Here is an 8604-nt window from a genome sequence, read left to right as displayed (position 1 = left end):
ACAAAGTAAATATTCACATAAATTTATGATTAACAACTTGAATAATAAGGTACACTACTATTATAGCAAATTTAAAAACATCAATAGTATGAAACAAATTTATATAGTTAGTGCCTATAAATTAAATTCAAAATAAGGCCGAAAACAAGTCAATTTAATGGCGATGGATCATGTGGAATAAAGGCAAGTTGCTAAGTAGATAACAATTTAAAGTATAACTATATATATAGTTAGAGTGACTGACCAAGGTTTTTATTATTATTATATACATAAAAGTGGAAGTATGCATAATCATTTAGGCAAAGGGCTGTTTATTTGACTAGCAAACATGCCACAACATCCAAATTAATCAAAATGATAAAAAGTTGCAACTTGAAAATGTCCCTTTGAATAAAAAAAGATAAGAACAGGATGACATCAAGCTGTCACTTTTGAATAAGGGACATCAAAGTCTGGTAGGTTGGACGTTCTAGTCTAATTTCATTATCAAAGCGAAAAGAAAATTTAATAGCAATTCCTCATATATTAAATTAACTTTGAATCCATCCACTTGATTATATTCACCGATTATATTTTCTCCTCTGGTACTTATCACAAAAGACTAATAAGCAGAGTGAAATATCTTAATGTGAGTGCTTATCATCTGGCATCCACAATATTCTTATCAGCAGCAACTTGTCTGATTTTTCTGATTACTTTATTCCTAAGGCAAAGGTGCAAATATACCCCTCAACTTTATGATTTAGAGCAGATATACTCCTTATTATAAAAGTGGTGTATATATATCCCTATCATTGCAAAATGGTGCAAACATCTGCTTGCCGTTACAAAAATGGTAAACATCTACTTTTCGGGACGGGATTTAAAAAAAAAAAAATCATTTAGGTTGTTTTTAATTAAAAAAATGTCACGTGACTTTTAAAAAAAAAGTCTACCTATTTTTTTTAGTAGACATATTTTTCTGAAGCCACATGGTAATTTTTTTCCTGGTGTGTTGTGTCTAATTCGTTTAAAAAGATATCTCCGTGACTTTACAAAAAATAAGTCTACCCACTTTTTAGACAAACCAGACCCTAGCCACCAGAAAAAAAAATTACTATGTGGGTATGTCTAGTAAAATAAAATGGGTAAACTTTTTTAAAGTCATGTGACATTATTTTAATTAAATAATAACCTAAATGATTTTTTAAAAAAAAATTCCGGTAACGAAAAAGGTATATTTGCACCATTTTATAACGGTTGAGGTAGATTTGCACCATTTTGTAATGACAGGAGTATATATAAACCACTTTTATATATCTGCTCTAAATCGCAAAGTGGATGGCATAAAGATCTTCGCCCTTATTTCTAAACATCTTTTCGCAACATGTCTTTTGTACGCTATGCTATATGACGATGGCGCCGGTACACCAATGTTAAATCAATTCTTGAAAGGCTATAACCTTTGAGTTAATTAATTACTTGAACGCTATTTTCTTATGCTAGCAAGAGTTTAATTAACTGAAAATCAAGATATAAAGAACCTCTTTGAAGTCATCAACAAAAATTAAATGACTATATCCTTTTTATGTAGTTTAAGATGAAAACGCTAAGGTGATGATAACACTAAAAACAACAATAACAACAACAATCACAATAATATACCCAGTGTAATCTCAATAAGTGGGTTTGCGGAGAATAGAGTATATACAGATCTTACCCCAATGTCATAGAGATAGCGAGGTTGTTTTAAGATAGACCTTCGGCTTGATTTAAACATTTCAAAGCAGTTTGAAAAAGAAAATACAAAGTGAAAGCAATAACAACCACGAAATAATGCGAAAAGGAAAGCAGTATATATCATGCAGAAGAAATAACATTAACAACCATGAAATAATGCGATAACCGAAGCATAAAAAATGCATGCAATAACGAAGAACAAGAAACTACAAAAATATAATTCTAATAATACCGGTGAAAAAGTAGGTATATGAATGATAACATTGAAAAGACAGCAAGAAAAGGAAGTCTACAGAATTTCTACATGATGAGCTTTTCTTGTCTATTTACCCCATTTTCAACTCCTTTACCTGATGTGCCTATCACCTTTGATATTTCAACTAAATGGTGTTTATTGCCAGATTCCATGCATTATACTTGACTTGACAATGACGTCAAGAAACATTAGCACTCCTTTTTACTGTTAACAGTTCCTCGCGTGGGAGAGGGTAGGTGAAGGAGACAGGGGAAGCCAGGAAGGGATCAAAACCGACCCTTTCTTCCAAGTGCAAGAAAGAAAAAAGAAACTAAATTCGTACAAAACTAATTCTAAGTTATACACATATATCAATTAAAATGCCACAAATAGGAGCAGAGTATTTTAATAAATTACAATAAAATATTCTATCTCAGGTGCGTCGAAAGTAGACAAATTAACTAGCGTGTGATTATAGATAATCACAACACATGTAAATCAAAAGCCTAAAACATATAATACATGCATCTTTCGGACACATAAATTTTTAACTTTGACAGAAGTGGAATACAGAAAGGAAAACAACAAATGCAACGAAGAAATAGACAAATGAAAATGAAAGACAAGGATTGTATTTAGCGCTTTAAGGTAAAACTGACATTTCGTCCTTGACTTTTAACGTTACTTCGCTTCTAGTCCTTTCTTTTCAAATAAAACATGTAAATTAGGGGTGACAAATAGATAGGTCAAAATGAGCTGAATTTGAATGGATCAAAATGAGTTGATGGTCGTTGTTTAATTCTGTCCAACGTTTACTTGAAATAAGATTAGTTGTATTACAAATTAGTGTATATTTACTGCTTTCTTTGTTGTCATTTAGTTTTACCAAGTCAAAGTGTTTGTTCTTATATTTTTGGGATAGGTTGGAGTCAATAACGTTTGATGCAGTCGAATATTTTCTGAACCTTTTTAGGAGTCCAGTTGTGTTTCTTTTAGGAATCGGTTATGACTTTGAGTTTAGTCTATAAATTAAATTTTTGTTGTATTCTTTCACATAAGCTTTCAATAAAAAGGTTTAGTTCATTCTCCAAATCGTTTGCTTCTTCTCATTATTTCAATAACAATTTTCTGGTTCATCTTTTTGTTTTATGGTATCCTAGCCAGGTTCGGATTCTACAATCTCTGCTCTTGTTGTTGTTCTGTGAGAAAATTCTTATTGTGTAATATGGATCAGTTTAATGGGGGAAGTGGTGCAAATGCACAAAATGGTGTTGAGAAACTTGTAGGAACCAACAACAACTATTGGAGGATATGTGTTACGGTTCGCATTTCGCGAGGGGGGTTAGCGCTCAGAAAGCTACTTCAAACTTGTTGGTGCTCTTTCGGACTTGTTTTGAAAAAGAGTCGCCACCTAATTTTTAGGAAATCAGGAAAACCAGTGGTGAATGATTTATTCAAACACCGTGAAAAATCCTTCGTTAATCTAAAGTTCTAGGTAAGAGTTCTGGTGATCCCCTAGAGAAGGTGTTAGGCACCCTAGTATTAAGAATCCATACTATACGGTTAACCTTCGAATTCCAGTGTGTGATTATTTGCTTAAACTGCTTATTAAGTGTTTAATTTTCGCATTATAAAAATGTTGTTATTTCTTGCATATCATCAAATTTTTTTAAAAAAATTTGAATATATTCCCTTTATATATAGGGTACTTCAGGTTCGGATTTATAATATCTGAGTAAGAGTAGTCTCCTTTTATATATAAGCATAGTGTACTTTGTTTATGAAAGTGTAAAAATGTTTTGGTTTTGATAAACGTATATAAGTATATATGTATTTATGTTGTAATCACACACTTCGTTTCAGGTCGATCCGTATAATATGTTAAAGGCCGTATCCAAAACTTCATATTTACAAACGCGATTTCGCTGATTTGGATAAATCTGATTTATAAATGACTTGTTTTTTTATTCTTATGAAACCGTGTATAAAAATGCTTGTTTTGTCCTTTAAATGGGCTTGGCCCCAAACCAATTTCCTTTCTCTTGTTTTCAAAATAAGATGGGCTTTGCTCTCACTTTGAAAGCCTTTTGTTCTTAGTTCAGAATTGTGTGGGCTTAAGCCCAAGATCAATTCTTCCTAATTTAGTTTTTGATCCAAAATAAAGACCGGCTTTAGCTTCAAAAAATTTGATCCCTTTGTTTCAAATTGATCCAACTAGGAAAATACCATAACATTTTTGTAGTCTTGAAAACCTTTAGCCTTCGTTTCAACTTATCGAGATCACTCTCCGTCCTTTTCAGATTTTTTAAATTGTCATATTTAATCTGGGGTTTTGAAAGTCGTTTGGGGACCTAAAATCGACTAAGTGACATATGTACCATTGTCCTAAGATGGCTAGTTCAACCATAAGAATTCCAATAATAATACGAGTTTTTACAAGTATTCAAATTAAATACAAAAAAAAGAGAGGAGAAAAACACAATAAATAAAGGAGAAGGGATAGGCTAGGGGCGTACCAAGCCCCTAGTTGGCCATTTTCGCCCATGGATGGGCCTTCATACAAATCTATAATATTTGCTTGCCTTTCTCATCTTCTTGGACACTTTGTTGTGAAAGAAATGACCTGTTGGGCTAACAAATCTTTAAGGTTTAACTTAGTTGAATCATCACAAATCTATCTGATCTAAGCTATTAAGGTTGATGATTAGATTACTGATGCATCAATGATTTTAGGTGTTTAACAGGGTTAAATAACTTCATCAAGGGTCATTCAAGTCATTACTGTCAAGTTCCACAACCATATATCATCACATTAAGGGGTATAAATAGTTAAACAATGAACTAAGTATCGCTTAAGAAGTATCCAAATTTACAACACTCTTAAAATAGGCCATCAGAATTTGTACTAAGACAGATATACATTAATCCATTAATTATTAGAATAACGAAATAACTAAGGCAGGATTAGAGACCTGATTAAGATAAGTATAATGTTTAAACAGACCATCTTAAACTCAATATCATGATAGCAAATTCAATCATATTCTAGGGCAATAAACATGCTCATAAACTAATATTTAAACTAAACAATCAATAGCAAGCAATCTACTCTATAATCAAGCAAGAAACTACCTAAATGAACAAGATAAAGTATTACCTTTTATATGCGCAGCCTGGTTCAAGCTTGAATTTGGAGCCTTTGTGCTTCCCAAATCGAGAGCTCAGCAACACAATAGGAAAAAAAAAAGAGACAATTTTTAGAACTAGGAAGACTCAACTTGCAAAGCTAAGTCTAAATTTTTTACTAGTGGCCTCAGTTTCGAGTCAAATGCTCAAGATTCAGGCCTTTGTGTGTATTCCCTCTTTCCTTTTCTTTTTTAAGAAATGGGGTTCTATAAATAGAACCCCAAAATTAATCCTAAACCCTAAACTATCAATGTGGGACAAGTGAGTAATTTAGAGTTTTACATCTAACACATGAATCTACGGCTATGAACTAATGGGGAAAAAATATATGGCCGATCTGGACTGATTTTGGTTGATCTGGTCCATGACCTCTTAAACCAATAGAAATTGTGGATTTTAAATATAATACAACAAAATAAATAAAGTTTAGTTTGTTTGATTGTGGATTCAGCAAAAGAAAGGAAAAGAAAGAGATTTGTACCGTGTTTGGATTGAGTTTGGTGAGAATGAGTGGAAATAGGACAGACTGGCATTAATTGCTACCCAAATTGAACACACACTCGCTGGCAGGAGCTATTTGCTCTGAAATCTTGCCGTTTCCAAAGAAAGATGATGTATGAGAGAGGGTAGAATGCCATGGCGATGCCAGGGCATTCCAAACCCTAGCTGCATTTTTGCCAAATGACCCTTTAGAGTCTATTTGTTGCATGGCCTTATGCATATATAGTTCAGACATGTCGGGCCTGGTCGATCTATTTGGACTGGGCTCGGTCCAGACCAATTAAAAAAAAAGGAAAGGGAGTCCTTTATGCATGATGTATACACGCACGTATATTTAGTGTATATTCGTGTATGAAGGGCAAAATGAGTAAATTAAATAAATAGGTATAACTAAAAAAGAATTGATTATTAACCACTGTTGACACCTGATTTTTGACGTCCCGTAAATTTATTTCGAGTACTCAGGGTCTTTGGATAATAATATGATAATTTTGCACACTCACAGAAATTCTGAATAATTGTAAACAATTATTCAGGTTAGTATTTTACTTTCATAAATTAAAGGGGTTATCTTTAAGGCTCTGTTGATTACTCAGAAATTTATCAGCAATCATCATTTTATAATATTTTTATAATTTATCAGCAGTAGAACAATTTTATACAATTGTTCATTTAATTCAAGAAATCAGAAAAATGGATGAAAGGCAATTTGTTTTTATTTTATATCCAAGGAATTTGAGTAATTAAAAGAATTTACAATTTTTTACCCCTCAACCTTTGAATTATGATATATGTGCATATTTGTCCCATTTTGGCAAAATTGTTTTAAAATTATGATTTTTAGTTATTGTTACTCTTGCATAAATGATCACCTCATGATTAACCAACTCATGGTTCAATATAGCTGGGGTTAATTTTGCAAATGCCTAATTGTAAATGGCCTTAATTGAAATGTCCAAGCCATGGGCAAATTAATTAAGGACATTAACACAAGATAGCTTTAATTGGTTAAATTAATTATCAAAATAAGGCCATATTTGCAAATGTTTAATTGCAAGGGTATTTCTGCAATTGATTACAAACGTTGGCCATAATTGCAATCCTCATTTAATTGAGGGTCAATTTGAGGTTGTTTCTGCAAAATTAGTTTAAAACGCTTTGTTAATTTTATTACGTCCCCATTCGACCTTGTTTTAATTATTTCTTTGTACGACTGCGTGCCTTAAACAACGACCTATTTTGCTAAAATTCATATTCTACCCTTGCGAGTGTATATTCATAAGATATACTGATAAGACAAAAATACATATATAAATTAAGTTTTTATTTAATTTTAAATATTAATATTTCTATATTTTATTTGCGGGAAATATCATAATTTAATAAATAAATCAAGAGAGCAAAATGAAGAAGAAGATCCAAAAAAGAAAAAGCAAAAGAAAGAGAAAGGAGGTGCTGCAAAGATGAAATAAATTGACAAATTCTTTTAAATATGGGACCCACAAACTGAAACAGAAACAAGAAGAAAACGAAAAAGGAAGAAAAATGACGAGAATGAAGAAAGAGAAAAGGAAGTGCTGCAAAGATGAAAACAATTGTGCAAATTTTCCTTAATGTGGGACCCATCAAAATTGAAACTAAGAAAGCTAAAGGAAGAGGAAGACAAAACTTATTCTCAATAAAAGAAAGGGAGCAGCTATGAATACATGCAAGTTGGCAAAAGAGCTCGTGAACACACCATTTGCTTTAATCAACATCGTATTGCTGATTGGCTAAATTGGAAGAAAAGTATTGCAAAAGCTTGCGTGCACACAGGAAGATTTTGCTGAAGAAAAAAACTCTATAAATATCAACATTTGAAGCTGCTTATGGAGACAAAAAATGGAGAGGAAGCAAAATAATACTTTGTTTCCATTCTAGAGCCATTTCTTTATAGCTTCTTCGGTTATTCTGCGCAGGAAATTATTCTAGTTCCTGCTTTTAATTAAATAGTGGAATTATTCTTCTTGAATATTTCTCCTATTTTCTTATTTAATGGATAAGAATATTTCGGTTAGTAGTACTAACTCCAATATGGAGTAACTTTCTTATGTGTTGGGAGAATGACGGATCTTAATATTTCTATATAATAGTAGTTATTATTCCTCAATTTCACATGTTTGAGCAGAAGCTTTTTATTTAACTATCTGCCTTATAGTTAGATGTTATTTTATTTGTTAGCGTCTATCAAATTTATGCTACAAATTAATTTTTTACTAATTCTGTAATCGAAAGAGGCGGAAGAAGTAACGTAAGTTAATTGTTGCATTGACAGATGTTAAACGTTTATTTAGTAACATCTATCTCTTTTATGTTATAATTAATTTTACACTTATTTATAATCGAGAGAGGCGGATAGTGTAATAATTAGTTATGGCAAGTAAGGTAACCGAAAGGGACTTACTATAAAGAGCATGTTTCAGTTCAAGCATATATTTCTGGTTCTTCAATATTACTGTTTTGATAATTAATTTGTATAACCAAGAGGAGTGCAATTAATTGTTCAACTTAAGTAATAATATATAAATGTAATCGCGAGAGGCATTTATACATTTTTGAGAAATAGAAATTGGAGAATAAATAAATCTACTATACAATAGACATATTAAGTGAAGTCGAAATCCCAACACTTTTTATTACATTTGTGAAAAATTAAAATATTTCTCCATTGCTTTATTTACACATTTTTAGTTAATTAACTCACCAATCAACTCTCTTATGATATTCTCAAATAGTAATTAAAATAAGAAACGTCTGTAGAATAGATAAACCAATCTATGTGGGTTCGACATCTTTCGATACTATAATTTGACAGAGTACGAGTTAAAATTTCATATAAGCTAGACACTCATCATATACGCTCATATACGCCCATGATATACAAAAAAAAAAAAAAATTCAAAAAAAAGAGGCTAGGTTGAGCC

Source organism: Lycium ferocissimum, unplaced genomic scaffold (assembly GCF_029784015.1).
Source record: "Lycium ferocissimum isolate CSIRO_LF1 unplaced genomic scaffold, AGI_CSIRO_Lferr_CH_V1 ctg13537, whole genome shotgun sequence".
NCBI lineage: Eukaryota > Viridiplantae > Streptophyta > Magnoliopsida > Solanales > Solanaceae > Lycium > Lycium ferocissimum.
This window is presented reverse-complemented; position numbering follows the sequence as displayed.